This window comes from Bos indicus, chromosome 14 (assembly GCF_029378745.1).
Source record: "Bos indicus isolate NIAB-ARS_2022 breed Sahiwal x Tharparkar chromosome 14, NIAB-ARS_B.indTharparkar_mat_pri_1.0, whole genome shotgun sequence".
Lineage (NCBI taxonomy): Eukaryota > Metazoa > Chordata > Mammalia > Artiodactyla > Bovidae > Bos > Bos indicus.
In genome coordinates, this window is record NC_091773.1 from 32941624 (window position 1) to 32958172 (window position 16549).

The 16549-nt window shown below is 39.4% G+C and overlaps 1 protein-coding gene across 4 annotated transcripts in view; it reads left to right on the plus strand.

Annotated features, from left to right (window-relative positions):
- The window catches only part of C14H8orf34 (chromosome 14 C8orf34 homolog), a 364577-nt gene that overhangs the window by 222114 nt on the left and 125914 nt on the right, over positions 1-16549 (plus strand). The window lies entirely within an intron of this gene.

Here is a 16549-nt window from a genome sequence, read left to right on the forward strand (position 1 = left end):
CTTATGTAAATGGTGCAGATTAGCAAGAACAATGCCCTGGCTGGCCAGTTTTATCTCCTTTGCTTTAAGTCTAGCTGTTCTATTGTACAGTTTGAGAGGGGATTAGTGGCTTGGAAATAGGGAGCAGGGGGAAGTGTAGGAAAATCAAATCAGATTTTTGTAGCTTTTCCTTGCCTTTACCCCTCGGGAAGTTTAATTGTAGTTGTCATGGGCTTAGAAAAATAAAAAGAGATAGAATAAAAATAAATAGAAAAATCAGAGGATATTATTTGACATCATTAAGAGACATGCCACAATAAAATGAAAACACCATGGGAAACATTGCTTCAGACAAGTAATATTTGGGTGGATTGATTTTTTTGATTAGGGGTATGAAGAAAACTACAAATATTTATGTGATGATATTTAGGCATCCTGTGTGTGGAAGAGTCATTTGGCAATTAAAAAGAACTTTATAGTATGTTTGTCCATTTACAGGTTGACTGGGAGGGGTTGGTGCTTGGTTCTTGGTCTTTGGTCCTTCATATTATTTGTAGAAGATTGGGATATAAGGAGTTTTTTTTGGAAAGGAAATCCCATGAAAAATACATGTTTTACTAAAGTACTGAAGGTTTGAATTGGGAAAGGACCAAACCCATTACATAGCCCTAAATTATTCACATTCAGCTTTCCAATGATAAGCTAGATTATAAATTATAAACTACCTGCGTTAAGATGAACTCCTAATCTCTAAGGGCTTCCCTGGTGGCTCACATGGTAAAGAATCTGCCTGCAATACAGGAGACCTGATTGAGAGAGCTGGATAGGGTCCTGTATGCATAGACAGCCAACCAAGTGATCACAGTGAAGGATTCTCAAGGAATAAGAAGTTTCTCTTCTTTTTCTCCGGTGCGCTGAGATAATTCCCATGTAAATGCTGAAGCAGTTGAAAATGTTTTGAGTTCCGCCCCCCCTCTTTTAGAAAGGCCCACATTAAAGTACTCAGGCACTGAAGAAAAAAGAGCCTCATTTTCCTGACATGAAGGAATTTTCTGCCTTAGGCTTCTTACAGACTAGGGAGAAAACTATAGCTCATCATTGGGGACAATAAGACAGTGTAGGGTGGTTGTGTTTTTGTGTTTGTTTGTTTCTCAGAGTTTCATGGTCAAGGAATATTTTTTTTCAGGTAGAACTGGAAGGTTAAAAGCTTAAAGGATGTGTTGTTTTCTTGAAATAGTGCTGTAGCCCCAAGACACCCAAGAGTCATTGAGATTCAAGGGATGGTCAGAGCTTCTGCAAAGAACCCATCAGTGAGCAAGTTAGTGTAAAGAGGTGGAGTGTACTCTTAAAATCGTCATTTTCCTCAATCTCTGTTTCAAATACTGCACTGCTTTTGAGCTACATATGGGGTCACAGTATCTAGAAGGAAGTTTGCATAAGATATGTCCAGAACATTATTACTCTTATCAAATTGAGGGCATACAGCCAAAGGCCACAGAGCCCTTCTTATTCAGAACCTGATTAGAAGACATGATCTGTCCTGAAACTAATACATTGCTCTGGGAACAGTTGATGGATATAATGTATATGCGATCACTGGTAGGACTTCTGATTTTCAAGAGATCAGATACTCAGCCATTAAAAAGAATACATTTGAATCAGTTCTAATGAGGTGGATGAAACTGGAGCCTATTATACAGAGTGAAGTAAGCCAGAAGGAAAAACACCAATACAGTATACTAACGCATATATATGGAATTTAGAAAGATGGTAACGATAACCCTGTATACGAGGCAGCAAAAGAGACACTGATGTATAGAACAGGCTTATGGACTCTGTGGGAGAGGGAGAGGGTGGGAAGATTTGGGAGAATGGCATTGAAACATGTGAAATGTCATGTATGAAACGAGATGCCAGTCCAGGTTCAATGCACGATGCTGGATGCTTGGGGCTGGTGCACGGGGACGACCCAGAGGGATGGTATGGGGAGGGAGGAGGGAGGAGGGTTCAGGATGGGGAACACATGAGAAATAAAGGAATAAAAAATTAAAAAAATAAAATAAAATAAAATAAAATTAAAAAAAAAAGAAAAAGAGGAGTTCAGCCCACGTTAAGTTGCTCTGTAAAGTTTTATGTGCAATGAAGTGGCTAAACTATCAAGAATGTAAAAAAAATGTATTGATTAGCATGGTCACAAGAAATAAAATTATAACTTTTTTCATAAATATTTCATACATTGTTAGAAAAGTGCAGATGGAAGAAAGCTTATGTTTTCAAGCTGGAAAATTATTCCAGGGTAATGTTATTCCCTTAGCTCTTGGTGACCTTAATCTGATGTGGACATTGCTGCAATTTGTATGGTTTAAACAAACAGATGACATCAGCTGGCAAGTAGAAAAATGCACAGTTAAAAGATGTCTGATCACCAAGATATATTGAGATTCTAACCCAAAATGTCTGTTTTCCCCTCAGATCATAAGGAAAAGAAACCATTACAAAACAATTTTAAGTAAATAAAGAATTTTCTATGTATAATATAATATAGCAGTGTCCTTATAACTGCTAATTTTTTTTTTTTTTTTTGCATTACAAGTTAGATTTTTTGATATATTCATTGAGTGTCTTGGTTTGACTTTTAGAAAATTCTACTCGTACAGCAAAGCCTTGAATGGCATGGGCAAAATAAGTTTAATTTGTTGCCTTGGAGTCACACTGAGTCATATCAACCAAAAAGTAAAATGTCAGTAGGTCAATAATGCACATTGTCTGTAATTATCAGCAAAACTCGTGTGGTTTTAAAAAACAGTGGTTTGGAGAATTGTGAGTTTCAAATTAAATTTCTTTATTAAATACCCTGAATTTTCTTTTTAGGGTAACAGTTAAGATATCAATAACAAGCAAACAAATGCTGATACCAAGGCAGCAAATTACTATTTCACTGAAGTTTATAAGCCATTTTTCTGGAAAGACCACCCATTAATTCTGTCTACCAACTGCCATTCTGAGGAGTTAAATCTTGTTTTTGTGGACTCCTGCCAGGGCATTCCGGGTGGTAGGGTGCTGTTTGTTTTTGATGGTGCAAGTGTTTGCATTCATTCATGCCTAACATCAATAGAGCACAAAAAAGGAACGGAAAGCCATTTAAAAAGAAATTGGATTATAGAGAACATACAGTGACGCTGGCGCAGAAACCGCAGCCTGAGAACCTTAGGAGAAATTTGTTTCCAGATAGCCTGCTGATTTTTCACTGATTTGCTTCACATCATTGTGCCAAAAATTGTTCACCATTTCTTCTGTACATCGTGACATTACAATAACGAGTTTATTCCTATATTGACTTGATAAAGCAAAAGCCAATGATTGCTGGTGATAGGATGCTGAAGAAAAGATAAATGATTGCTTATAAATATGAGCTATTTCAAACTAACTATTTTAGGATTTACTAGTTAAGAAAGCTGACATCATTAGTGATATGTTATATTCTGTTTCACTTTGCTATGCATTTTTTTTCCCTTTTTCCTCCCAACCTCTTTTATAAGGTTTATTTTCAGTAAGTTCCCACTGGGAAAAAGTGAGCCAAACTGACCTAAAGGAAAATGGATAAGGACAAAAGGGACTACTATCATTGTTTACAGTTACAAAAATTTCCATAAAATTGACTTCCTACACCTAGATTAAAAGGTTTGGTTTGAGTGATGAATATAGTGCATGTTTTAAGTAACAGAAATGGTTCATTTGAACCAAAATGAATTTATGGAAGACTCTCTCTGTGTCAAGTACTGGGATAAACTCTGGAAAGAAAAATTAACACTGCTGATCACTAGGAACTTATATTCTGGCTGGAAACAGACTTGGAAAAAATAAGTGCAACCCAAAATGTCAGACAGTGATAGTTCTCTAGAAAAAATAAAGCATCGTAAAATGGCTCTGTTATGCCAGACATGATTGATTTGGGGGCCTTTAGTGTGGGGAAAGTCCATACCCTTGGAGAGATTGAAATATGACTTCCATGGTTCATTCTGCATGAAGGAAGAAATGAGGCCAACACATATCAGCCAGAAACTGGAGACCACTTTATCTCAGTTTTAAACACTTTAACTTCATAGTTCTTTTGTTTATAAATTGATACAATATCCTCTCCATCTCTACTCTTTTTAGTAGTGGTTTTGTGATTCATAAGAGAGGGAGGGCCTTGGGCTGCGTAAGTACACACCTACTCTGTTTAATTAATTAATCAACTTTTGGTTGCATTGGGTCTTTGTTGCTCTGTGTGGACTTTCTCTTGTTGCAGCAAGCAAGGGGTAGGGGGGCTACTCTTTAGTTATGGTGTGAGGGCTTCTCCTTGTGGTGGCTTCTCTTGCTGTAGAGCACAGGCTCTAGGTAAACAGGCTTTAGCAGTTTTGGAGCACAGGTTTATGTGCTTCGTGACATGCGGAATCTTCCCAGACCAGGGGTTGAACCATGTCTTCTGCATTGGCAGGTGGACTCTTAACCACTGGACCACCGAGGAAGTCCACACTTACTCTAAAAGACTACTTCTTCTTATGTGAAAAAGAGCTGGGCTTTAGAGCGGTAGAGACGAAGGTTGGAATCTCAGCTTGCCCACTCCACTGGACAACTCTGAGAAATCACTTACCCTCTCTAAACCTCAGTTTCCCACCTATAACTTGGAAGTGGTCATTTCCCATTTCCAGTTATAGCAGACTGGAGTGGCTAGCTCGGTTTCAAGCATTGAGTCTACTCTGGGGAAAAAAAGTGTTACAAGATAAAAATATTTTTATACATTTCAGAAGAAGTTAAATATGCTTTTGAAATGCGGGGAAGTCATGTTATATACTGAGAAAAAACAAGCATCAAGGTCAAGATCTAGGGAAACATTATGAGGGTTTAGGGAATAGAATATTATGGGTAATTTTTGGTTGATTTTGAACAAAATGCATAAAAGTATTTGAATTACAGAGACTTTTTCTCATCGTTTTCCTCATATTTCCTCTCTCTGTGAAAGTACCAGTCTACATACTTATATTCTCTCTCTATCTATCCATCCCTTCTATAAACCCTTTCTAAGACTGTGATGTAAGAGACACTAGAAGGAAATGGATAGCCTGAGAGAGGCAGGGAAAGATGGTCTTTTAGTCATCTTTGCTAAGTAACAGCAGCCTTGAATGAGAGCCAAAAAATTGTTTGCAAATCCCACAGTCAGTACTAGTAGGCTGATTTTCCAGTTCGTACCAGAATGCCTGAGATTATTTTATTGGCATCTCCAAAGAGTTTGTCAGGACTCCTGTGATCTTCAATCAGAGTAACCTCTTTTTCCTTTATAGACTTTCTGGGTCTTAAACATATTATCTGTGATTTATAGAAGAGTCCTTTTGGGGAAATCCACCCACAGAATGGGCTTTCCAGGTGGCAAGTAGTAAAGAATCCGCCTGCCAGTTCAGGAGATGCAAGAGACACAGGTTCGATCCCTGGGTTGGGAAGGTCCTCTGGAGTAGGAAATGGAAACTCCAGTATTCTTGCCTGGGAAATCCCATGGACCCAGAGGTACCTGACAGGCTACAGTCTATAGGGTTGCAATGAGTCAGACATGACTGAGCGCACACATACATACCCAGAGAATAAGCATCTTAGCATTAGGGAATGGAAATAGCATATTGTCTGAGAAAGTCAATATTGTCAATTTCAAGGTGGGAGAAGAGTCCTAAGTTTGCAGTGGGGTGCTCAGTGGTACCCATGGACTGGCTTTCCCACACTAATAGGCACAATAGGACAGCATGTACAAGAAGATGTAACTAAATCCCACGGACGGGGGAGCGTGGCAGGCTGCAGTCCATGGGGTCGCTAAGAGTCGGACACGACTGAGCGACTTCACTTTCACTTTTCACTTTCATGCATTGCAGAAGGAAATGGCAACCCACTCCACTGTTCTTGCCTGGAGAATCCCAGGGATGGGAGAGTCTGGTGGGGCCACACAGAGTCCGACATGACTGAAGCGACTTAGCAGCAGCAGCAGCAGGACAAATTAGAAAATCCAGGAACAAATAAAGTATTTTTTGTTGCTGTTGATCTCCTATGCCTCCTTTACCCAATATATCCCTGAAAAGGATGCCTGAACCAGCTGAAGGAGACGGACCAGCACTTCATTCTTGTTCTTTTATCATTTGATGGGCATTTGGGTTGTTTCTGCTTTTTAGACTTAAGAACTATGCTGCTAGGAATATTTCAGTGCAAGTTTTAGTGTGAACATGTTTTGTCATTTCTCTTGAGTATATATCTAGGAGTACAATTATTGGGTCATATGTTAATTTTGTATTTACTTTTAAGGAACTACCAAACTGATTTCTGAAGTGGTTGTACCATTTCACAATCCCACCATTAATGTATGAGAGTTCCAAATTTTCAACATCCTCATCAACCTTTGTTACTCTTTCTTTTCATTGTTTTGCTTTCAAATATTAGTCATCCTATTGAGAATAAAGTATTATTCCATTGTGATTTTTTAAAAGTTTTATTTATTTTATCTTTGGCTACATTGGGTATTAGTTGCAGCCCCTGGGATCTTAATTGCATCACTTGGGATCTTTTGTTGCGACGTGTGGGTTTCTCTCTAGTTGTGGGACCTGAGCTCAGTAGTTGCCCCTCTCAGGCTTAGTTGCCCCATGGCATGTGGGATCTTAGTTCCCCAACCAGTGGTCAAACCTGTGTCCCCCACATTACAAGGCAGATTCTAAAGCACTGGACCGCCAGGGAAGTTCTAAAATGTACTGTTTGGTGAAATAAAAAAGATAGGGAGAAGCTTGATGAGGAATCAGAGATATTTGCATGTTAAATTTAGGTTGCCTATTAGACATATGTAGTCAAAATCTCTCTCTCAGCAACAGAACTAATAGTTAATAGAATAAAACTTTGCATTCTCTTTCGGGCTTCCCTTGTGGCTTAGCTGGTAAAGAATCCACCTGCAATGTGGGAGACCTGAGTTCAGTCCCTGGGTTAGGAAGATCCTCTGCAGAAGGGGAAGTCTACTCACTCCAGTATTCTGGCCTGCAGAATTCCATGGACTGTATAGTCCATGGGGTCGCAGAGTCAGACATGAATGAGCGACTTTCACTTCACTTGCATTCTCTTTTAGCAGCAGTATGAGAGAAGTGAAAGATTTGTCATGTCTTTCCAGAAAAGGCTTTGCGACTGTCATCAGCATTGGGGTCAGTAGGCTACATTGTACATGTATCAGAAATGACCTCACACCTCATAGCTCTTTACCTCTCCAGGCATGCTTGGCTTACCATCTATCATAATCTGCTTAACTTGAATTTCTTACGTAAATTGTTTATCATTCCTTCATTCTCATTAAAATATTAACTGTATGGGAGCTGGAACCAAGGCTGTCTTGGATCACGGATATATCCTCAGTACGTTAAATAACTTGTGACCCACGTGAAATAGCCACTGAATACTTGAGTGAATGAAAGATTGGAGAAGAAGTATCAACCAGAATCTCTTTCTTCCTCTCTTTCTGCCTCCCTTTTTGTCCACTTGTGTCTCTCCATCACTATCTCTAGACTCAACTTTCTTTCTCTCCATCAACATCTCTATTTTTACCTCCAGATTCAACTTTCTGTTGGACCACTCCATGTGGGTAAGAATGGCCCTGGCACCTGGGTGCTCCAGGATTATAAATATCCTTAAAGCTTGGGCCTTTTTATCACCCAGAGTTCATTTGATAATGTTTAGAAAGACTCTGCTAGCATATCCCCAAGTATTTGCTACAAGAGATCAGGCACAGAGTAGGGTTGATGAGATACCTGCTTTACCTTTGGTCATAAGCTCACTCCTATGTTAGGTCAAGAGACACCCCTTGATTGGAAATTCCACCAGAATCATGAAAAGTTGAGGAGAAGCATTTATCAAGAGAAAGAGATTCAGTGCAGACAGAATGATAGCATGACCATCCCAACAAAATAAAATTAATAAGATATTTGATTCATTCAAGTTCATATTTGATTCATAGAGAGCTTAAAATTATATTAAGTACTCTAGCAAATATTACTTCATTTTAAAACCAGTCCTCCTAATTTTTACACCAACTGCACAGATGGTTGAAACTTGACCAAGAAAGTTTAAATAACTTCTACACACAGCCAAGAAATGTCTTTGGTGGACATAAACCCAAGACTTCTGAATCAAAATTCAATATTCTTCCAGCTATAGTACACGGCTCTGTAAGTCATTCTGATACTCAGTGCCATTTCCCACCTTCCATTTTCTAACTTGAGGTTAAAAGCCTGTATGATTTCCTTTCCACTAATGTTGTGTCACTGGTAAGCCTAATGACAGATTCCAGTCTTGGATCCAACAAACACTTGAGTTGCCATCAACAGCTCCCTTGGGGACAATTTCCTTTTGCTTTGAACGCCCAGTCTGTCTTTCAGCCTGGTCCCTTTGCTTTCCTAGATCCAATTTCCATCTTAAGTAGTTTTCTTCTTTTACAATGTAAGAATTCATATAGTGTGACTCTAGATTCTTCTGGTAATAAATCAGCATGGCAAAAAGCTTAGGAGTTAGGAGTCCTGAAAAGTGGTATCTTCTTCTGACTTTTGCTGATAAGGGTAGAAGGTGGGTAGGAGAGAAACACCCTGAGGACATGCATATATGTTTGTTTTCACGTATTTTATTTCTCTTATTTCCTAAGCCCCAACCAAACCAGGCTTGTCTCTTTTCCCCATTAAGATTCTGTGATTATCTCCCATCTTACCCACGTTCTCTCTTCCAAAGTGAGCCGACCTCAGGTGCATGAAAGAACTCGTTCCTTCCCTACAACCTACAGACACATTCAGACATACTTTCTTCTCCACACACAGCTCATATTTCCTTCCTTCCCTCTAAAGTTCTCTCGTTGCTTCTAAACTGAAAGCAGTTAGGAAACAGCAACCCACTCCAGTATTCTTGCCTGGGAAATCCCATGGTCAGAGGAACCTGGCAGGTTACAGTCCATGGGGTCACAAAGAGTTGGACATGACTTAGTGACTAAAAAACAAACCAAAATTGTCCCTCGGGATCCTGGGATGTGAAACCCATCAATATTGCTGGAGGGCCAACTGTCTAGGCCGTTTTATATAAAACACATAGACATCCCTAGATATTGGTATCTGAGAATGTTGTACATCTTTTGGCCTTCTGTTTCATTTTTTACATCTTCCCCTGTTCAATTTCTCACTAATTGTTACATATTGACTTTCTCTCCTCTTTTAGAGGGAAAGTGTTCATCTCTCAATTGTGTCTAACTCTTTGTTGAACACATGGGCTGTAGCTTGCCAGGCTCCTCTGTCCATGGAATTTCCCAGGAAGGAATACTGGAGTGGATAGCTATTCCCTTCTCCAGGGGATCGTCCTGATCCAGAGATGGAACCTGGGTTTCCCACATTGCAGGTAGATTCTTTACCACCTGAGCCACCAGGGAAGCCCCTTCTAGAGGAAAAGGCAGCAAAATATTGATTCTATTGATTGATATTGTATGGATGGATTCATTTCGAATCCAGTTCAGAGCTCCAACAGTCTACAGGGAATATGTTCCAAATCTGAGGCATCATTCCCACCAAATTGTCTGTTTGTTTAATAAAGGAGAGATGGTTGGCACCAAGATTAAAGGCAGAATTTTTTTTGTTTGTTTGAATTGGTCATGAAGTCTGAAAGTTGGCTACTTCTTGCTGGATGGCCTGGGGATTACATATTTCAATTGTCTTTATACAGTTTGTTGATTTTATTCACCTGTTACCTGCAGTTTTGTCCTCATGAGCAGGCATGGCATGTTGACTGACCCCATCTTTCCCCTCCCACCCCATGTCTCCCCTCCCACCCACATTCATTTTTTTCCAAAACAACAGAATCAAAACGCTTTTCATTGGATTTCAGTAAGTTAGGAGGTTTTACCATTATAAAAAACAAAAACAAAAAAAACCACTAAAGATTTCCTTAAAATTTACTTATCTTCTTGATGTGACAAGGGTACTCTGAATCTCTCCTCCGGTTGCCATTCAGTATTGTGTCTGAACGTGAGGAGCAGAGTTCTTATTCTATATCATCTTGATATCAGTGCCTCAATGTTAAGGGATCCCTGGTGTAAGCTTCTGAAATCAGAGAATTAGGACTACTTTGTATAAAATGAATGTACTTTGGTTTCAGTAGCCTTATAAGTACCTTGCCCAGAGCAGGTAGTTATAGTTTTAAATGAGTACCCAGACTGTTTAGGCTTTTTTACTCAACTGAAATAAGGTATCACATTATCATTTGTTAATAATCTGCCATTCATTTGTAACACAATTAATCAGAGGCCCCTTCCTTCTTGTGGCTTGAATGAGTTAAAGTGCCCTGTTCCATTTCTGAGAAAGCACCAGAGAATCCACAGGATGGCATGTCCTGCTGCATCCACGAGAGGACATGCTGGTGGCAGAGTGGCTGCAGCCTGGGGAAGTCATATTTCAAGATGATTCTCAATGCCCACTGGTCATAAAAGCATGATATGATGGGGTCCAATTCACATTTTAAATCATGCCATTTTAGAATTAGAGAATTTCTGATATAGATCTTGGACTATCCCACATGTTTTTGCAATAGAGAGAATACCTATAAAAACATCATCCAATAAAGTGACACTCAGGGAACAGCCTGTGTTGTAAAAGTTAATTCTCTGCTGCCAGAGATTCAGCCAAGAAAACGTGGGCTCAATTTAGCGATGTCACAAGGTTGGGAGAAAAGTCATTGTCAAGATGAAATTCGCATTTGTGTAATGAATAGTCCACTCGTTCAAGTGAGTTAATATAGAGATATTTATGGTATGTCTTAGATCAATTTTGGTGTAAAATACAGGTGGAAATAAGAGTGGCAACTGTTAATTGTGTGCATAGGCAATATGCAGAGTGAGTGTGCCCACTTCCTTTGAAATTTTAGGAAAGTATCTATTTGGGGGGAGAGGGAAGATTGTCTTTTAGATCCAATCACCTCATGTTATTGCTTTTCCTAAAAGGAATTTATGAGATAATTGTTTGACTCTCTACTCAGAGTTCTTCTGCTTTCACAGAAACAGGCAGGAAAGAGTAAAACATTCCTTTCTCCACAGCTACCCTGACTGAGCACACACACACCTTTGCTCCATCTGCCTCTTCCCTTCATTGTTGCGTAAAGGCAGCTGGGTGATAACATATTTCATCCGAGTCCTCCTTCCTACATTTACCAGAAGCACTGATTCCTTCTTAACTGTCCACAGGGTGCCAGTGCTTTCTGGCTTCTCGCTCCACTTGCTTTTTTTTTTTTTTTAATTTCTGCTGGGTCTTCATTTTGGCGCACGAGCTTCTCTAGTTGCAGTGCATGGACTAAGGAGTTGTGGTGTGCAGGCTTCTCAAGTTGCAGCACGCTGGCTTAGTTGCCCCACAGCATGTGGGATCTTAGTTCCCTGACCAGGGATTGAACCACACCCCCTGCATTGGAAGGCGAATTCTTAACCACTGGACCACCAGGGAAGTCCCTCTCCACTGGTTCTTTCTCTAACAGGTCAAGTAAGTGCTTTCCCATCTTGCTCTTCTTTGACACTTCCTATTTCCCCTGATCATTGACCTTTGCCTGGCTTCCTTCATTTCAAATGTCACCTCATCACTGAAGCCTTTTCTTATTCTAACTTCATCTCTCTCTCCTTACCTGACTTCTTTCTCAAAAGTTTCATTGTGCTCAGTCCCTGCTGTCATGTCCAGCTCTTTGCACCCTATGGACTATCGCCTGCCAGGCTCCTCTGTCTATGGGATTTTCCTGGCAAGAATACTGTAGTGGGTTGCCATACCTTCCTGCAGGGAACCTTCCCAACCCAGGGATTAAACCTGTCTCCTGTGTCTCCTTCATTGCAAGTGGTTTCTTTACAGCTGAGCCACCAGGAAGCCCCGAGGTTTCATTACTTACTATTTATTTATTTCAGGACTTGTTCCCTTTGTCTCCTCCTGCGTGAGGTTAGGAATCTGGTCTCTTTTGTTCACTGCCATAATTCCAACACCAAGAACAGTGCTTGGAATGCATAATTATTGAATAGTTGAATAAATTAATGGAAAGTACATGAGGCACATTAGTTATTAAAATTAGGAATAATAGCTAATTTTTACTGAGTGTATTCCATATCAGGTATTTTTCTAAGCACTTTATGTATATTAATTCATTTAATGCTGACAACATCAGAGAGGTTGGGCAGTTTACCAAATGTCGTACAGCCGATAAATAACAGAGCGAGGAGTTTAACTAGCAGGTCTTGCTCCAGAGAAGGCACTGTTTTATCCTCCACTACCAACAATAATAATGGGAGGATGTAGATGTGGAAGGAGGTCAGGAAAAGGAGGGAATGATGTTGCGGTGTGGCAAGTGGTTATGTAAATTAGTTGGAGTTTTCATGATGAGTTATCTCATCACTACCTTATTAGCATGATGAACAATCAATAAGAATTGCTGATGCTATTACATCTGCCCTGGTCCTAGTCCCTGTGTGGTATACCATCTAAACCATATTGCTGTTTAAAGTAGAATGAAAGGGTACACTGCTGCTGCTGCTGCTGAGTCGCTTCAGTCGTGTCCGACTCTGTGCGACCCCATGGACTGCAGCCCACCAGGCTCCTCCGTCCATGGGATTTTCCATGCAAGAGTGCTGGAGTGGGGTGCCATTGCCTTCTCCAAAAGGGTACACAGTATTATCAAAAAGTTTGAAATGCTTCCAACAAAGTAATTTCACTGTAATTCTCTAGAAAAGGATGTGTATCTATAAAAAAAAAAAGTTTGGGTCTTCAGATTCACTATGCTAGGCATTGTGCTGGTAGTAGAGATTTATAAGATATTAAATCTGCCACTCATGAGTTAACCAAAATCGTAGCAAATAGACTTGAACTACATTCAACTCATGTTGATTTGCAATAAGATTTGCTTGGACATATTCTTCTTGTGTAGGTGTACCCCAAATTATATTTTGATTTACACACAAAATATAAGAAAATTTAGAATAAAAATAAACTGATTAGTGTTTGTTTTAGCTTTAATATGATTATTGCCTTTTCAAAGTGACTTAAATCATAGTCAAGAAAAATTCCATTTTCATCCTCAATATTGTTTTTATCATCTCACTATGATAAAAATAAAATAAGACTGTAGCCAGGCTAAAAGAAAATGGGGCTGCTGCTGCTGCTGCTAAGTCACTTCAGTCATGTCCGACTCTGTGTGACCCCATAGACTGCAGCCCACCAGGCTTCCTGTCCCTGGGATTCTCCAGGCAAGAACACTGGAGTGGGTTGCCATTTCCTTCTCCAATGCATGAAAGTGAAAAGTGAATGTGAAGTCACTCAGTCGTGTCCAACTCTAGCGACCCCATGTACTGCAGCCTACCAGGCTCCTCCGTCCATGGGACCCTCCAGGCAAAAGTACTGGAGTGGGGTGCCATTGCCTTCTCCGAAAAGAAAATGGGGAGTAGACACAAATTACTAATATTAGAAATGAAAGAAGGGACATCATTACAGATCTCATGGCTATTAAAAGAATAATAAAGGATTTCTATGAATAACTCTATGCCCACAAATTGGCTAATCTAGATGAAATGGACCAATTCCTTGAGAGATACATGTGTGTGTGTTAGTAGCTCAGTTGTGTCTGACTCTGAGACCCCATGGATTATAGCCTGCCAGACTCCTCTGTCTATGGGATTCTCCAGGCAAGAATGTTGGAGTGGGTTACCATTCCCTTTTCTTTGGGATCTTCCTAACCCAATTTTTAAACTCATAAGAATAAATTAACAATATGAATAGGCCTGTATTTATTAAAGATTGATTTAATAATTAATAGCACCAGCCCCAGATAGGATGACTAATAAATTTAATTAAACATTTAAGGAAGAAACCATACTAATTCTTTACAGTCTCTTTCAGAGAACAGAAGCAGAGGGAATACTTTTTAAAAGATTAAACAATTATAAACTATCTTCAGTACTAGCATTCTGTTACTGGGAAAGTCTGTAAATACTTTTTATAATTTCCAGACATGTGCTTTCTGATAGAAAATTTCTCAACATGGCATAAAAGATGTTTACTAATTGGCACAAGTACTTTTAGTTCCATAAAAGAAAACCAAAAGTGGATAAACTTGTGTTTAGCAATTAGTGTTTCAATGTTTTATCTTATTTGGAAAGGATTTGGATATTTAATAATTTATCGTAACTCATCACTTAACTGAACTTAGTAAAACTTTGATGTTCCAGGTTACCAAAAGATTTGGGAAAGCTATTAGAAAAGTTCACCTAAAACTTTTTGTTCTACTTACATCTCTTCCGTTTACTTAATGATTAGATTATCCACAAAAACTTCATGAGACATTAAGCAAAGTCAGCCATCATCCCAAGCTACTTTTTCTTGCTGATGAATTTAGTAGAGATAACATGAACTCATTTGATTAATAAAATTAATAAACCCAGATGAAATAAGAGTTACATGTCTGCATTATATTCATTGTTGAGAACTCTAAAGATATGCCTATTCTAATAAAATCAACACAAACTAGCTTTATTTCTGAATATTTTCCTAGAGCATATGAACCTGAAAAGTATTTGGGTTAAATCTCTATTATATTTCTGAGAATTTTATGACTGCTTAAGTCTTATAAGTGCTTGATTTTCTTTAAGCCAATTAAATGGAGCTCTTTTACAAATTAAGTGATATCATCCAGAGGTTAAAAAAAATAGCAAATATTTAACACATAAATAGATACACATATGGACACAGACACAGAGACTTTATAATTTCATTTAACAATTTCTATCTTGAATCAGGTACAACGATACAGAGCTCACTAGTTACAAAAGGACAGTTGGACTAAGTTATCTGCTTTGTTGGCTAAAGCTTTTTTATATATATAAATATTTGTGAAGACACATGATTTTTTATTTGCCTCAATTCCAAATGACCCTTTCACCTTTTATTCCCCTTTTGATAAGAATTATCTCCATGAAGTTTGTAGAATATCCACATCTCAAAGGCATAAAGAAGGAATGTAAGTAATAGGCTTTTTAAGATAAATAGGGGAGGTTTAGGATTGGTAGGATTAGGTGAACTTTGACTTGCCTCTAGAACCGCATTTCTGGTTCTGCAAATATTTGTAAGATAGAGACATTTGCTTTTAATTCCTCTAAGAACTGAGTCGTAGCCTAGATGGTTAAGGACTGACACAACCTTTCCCTCTGGGTACATTTGGGATAAAGGAAAAGGCCTAAAAGAAAATTCTATCAGACCCTAAATATTAGCTTCTAATTTGGCCAAATTTCTGATTATAGAGTTATTCATCATCATTCAGTCACTCAGTTGTGTCTGACTCTTTGCAACCCCATGGACTGTAGCACACCAGGCTTCCCTGTCCTTCGCCGTCTCCTGTAGTTTGTTCAAACTCATGTCCATTGAGTCAGTGATGCCATCCAACCATCTCATCCTCTATCATCCCCTTCTCCTCCTGCCCTCAATCTTTCCCAGCATCAGGGTCTTTTCCTTTCAAATATCTTGTCACCTTTCCGCCTGGACAAAGAGTAAATATTTCTTATAGTATTAAGTCCATGGACTAAAAGGCATCCTCAAAGAGGTGCAAAAGTTACTACCTTCCCCAAATCCAATGTGTGCGTGTATTCTCAATTGCTCAGTCATTTTACAACCCCATGGACTATAGCCCACCTGACTCCTCTGTCTATGGGATTTTTCAGGTAAGAATCCTGCAGTGAGTTGCCATGTCCTCCTCCAGACTCAGGGATCAATCTGTGTCTCTGAGGTCTCCTGCATTGACAGATGGATTCTTTACCACTGAGCCACCTGGGAAGCCTCTCCCAAAATCCAGAGTCACTCCCAAAGATAGCCAAAAGCAGGAAATACATGTTGCAGGCAGGCAGAAATCTGAGCCAAACTCTTAAGACACAAAATGAAACAAATTAGAAGATAATACCTATCCCTAGGTGGGTGTGCGCTTATTTGTGTCTGACTCTTCAAAACCTCATGGACTGTAACCCTCCAGGCTCCTCTGTCCATACAATTCTTCCAGCAAGAATACTAGAGTGGATTGCCATTTCCTTCTGCAGGGGATCTTCCTGACCTGAGGATTGAACCCAAGTCTCCTGCACTCCAGGCAGATTCTTTACCACTTCTGCCATTGGAGAAGCCATCGATAGGAGAGGAAGAATCAAAAACCAATAAGTCAGACTGGCAAAGGAAGGGACATGGTGAAATTTTATTTTCCTTTCTCAATTGGGTGCTTTGGAGAAATTTGGGAGACCTGATTCTGGTCAGAATTTTCACCTTATGTTGGCACTGCCCATTACTTCAGGATCCCATCTACAGGTTCTGAGTAGGGTTTATTTTTTGTTTTTGTTTTTTTAGACTGTGCCACATGGCACTTGTGATCTTAGTTCCCTGACCAGGAATTGAATCTGTGCCCCCTGCATTGGAAGCACAGCATCTTAACCATTGGACCGCTAGGGAAGCTCCTGAGTGGGGTTTAAAGTGCAGCATGTAGCTCTGATTTTACTAGA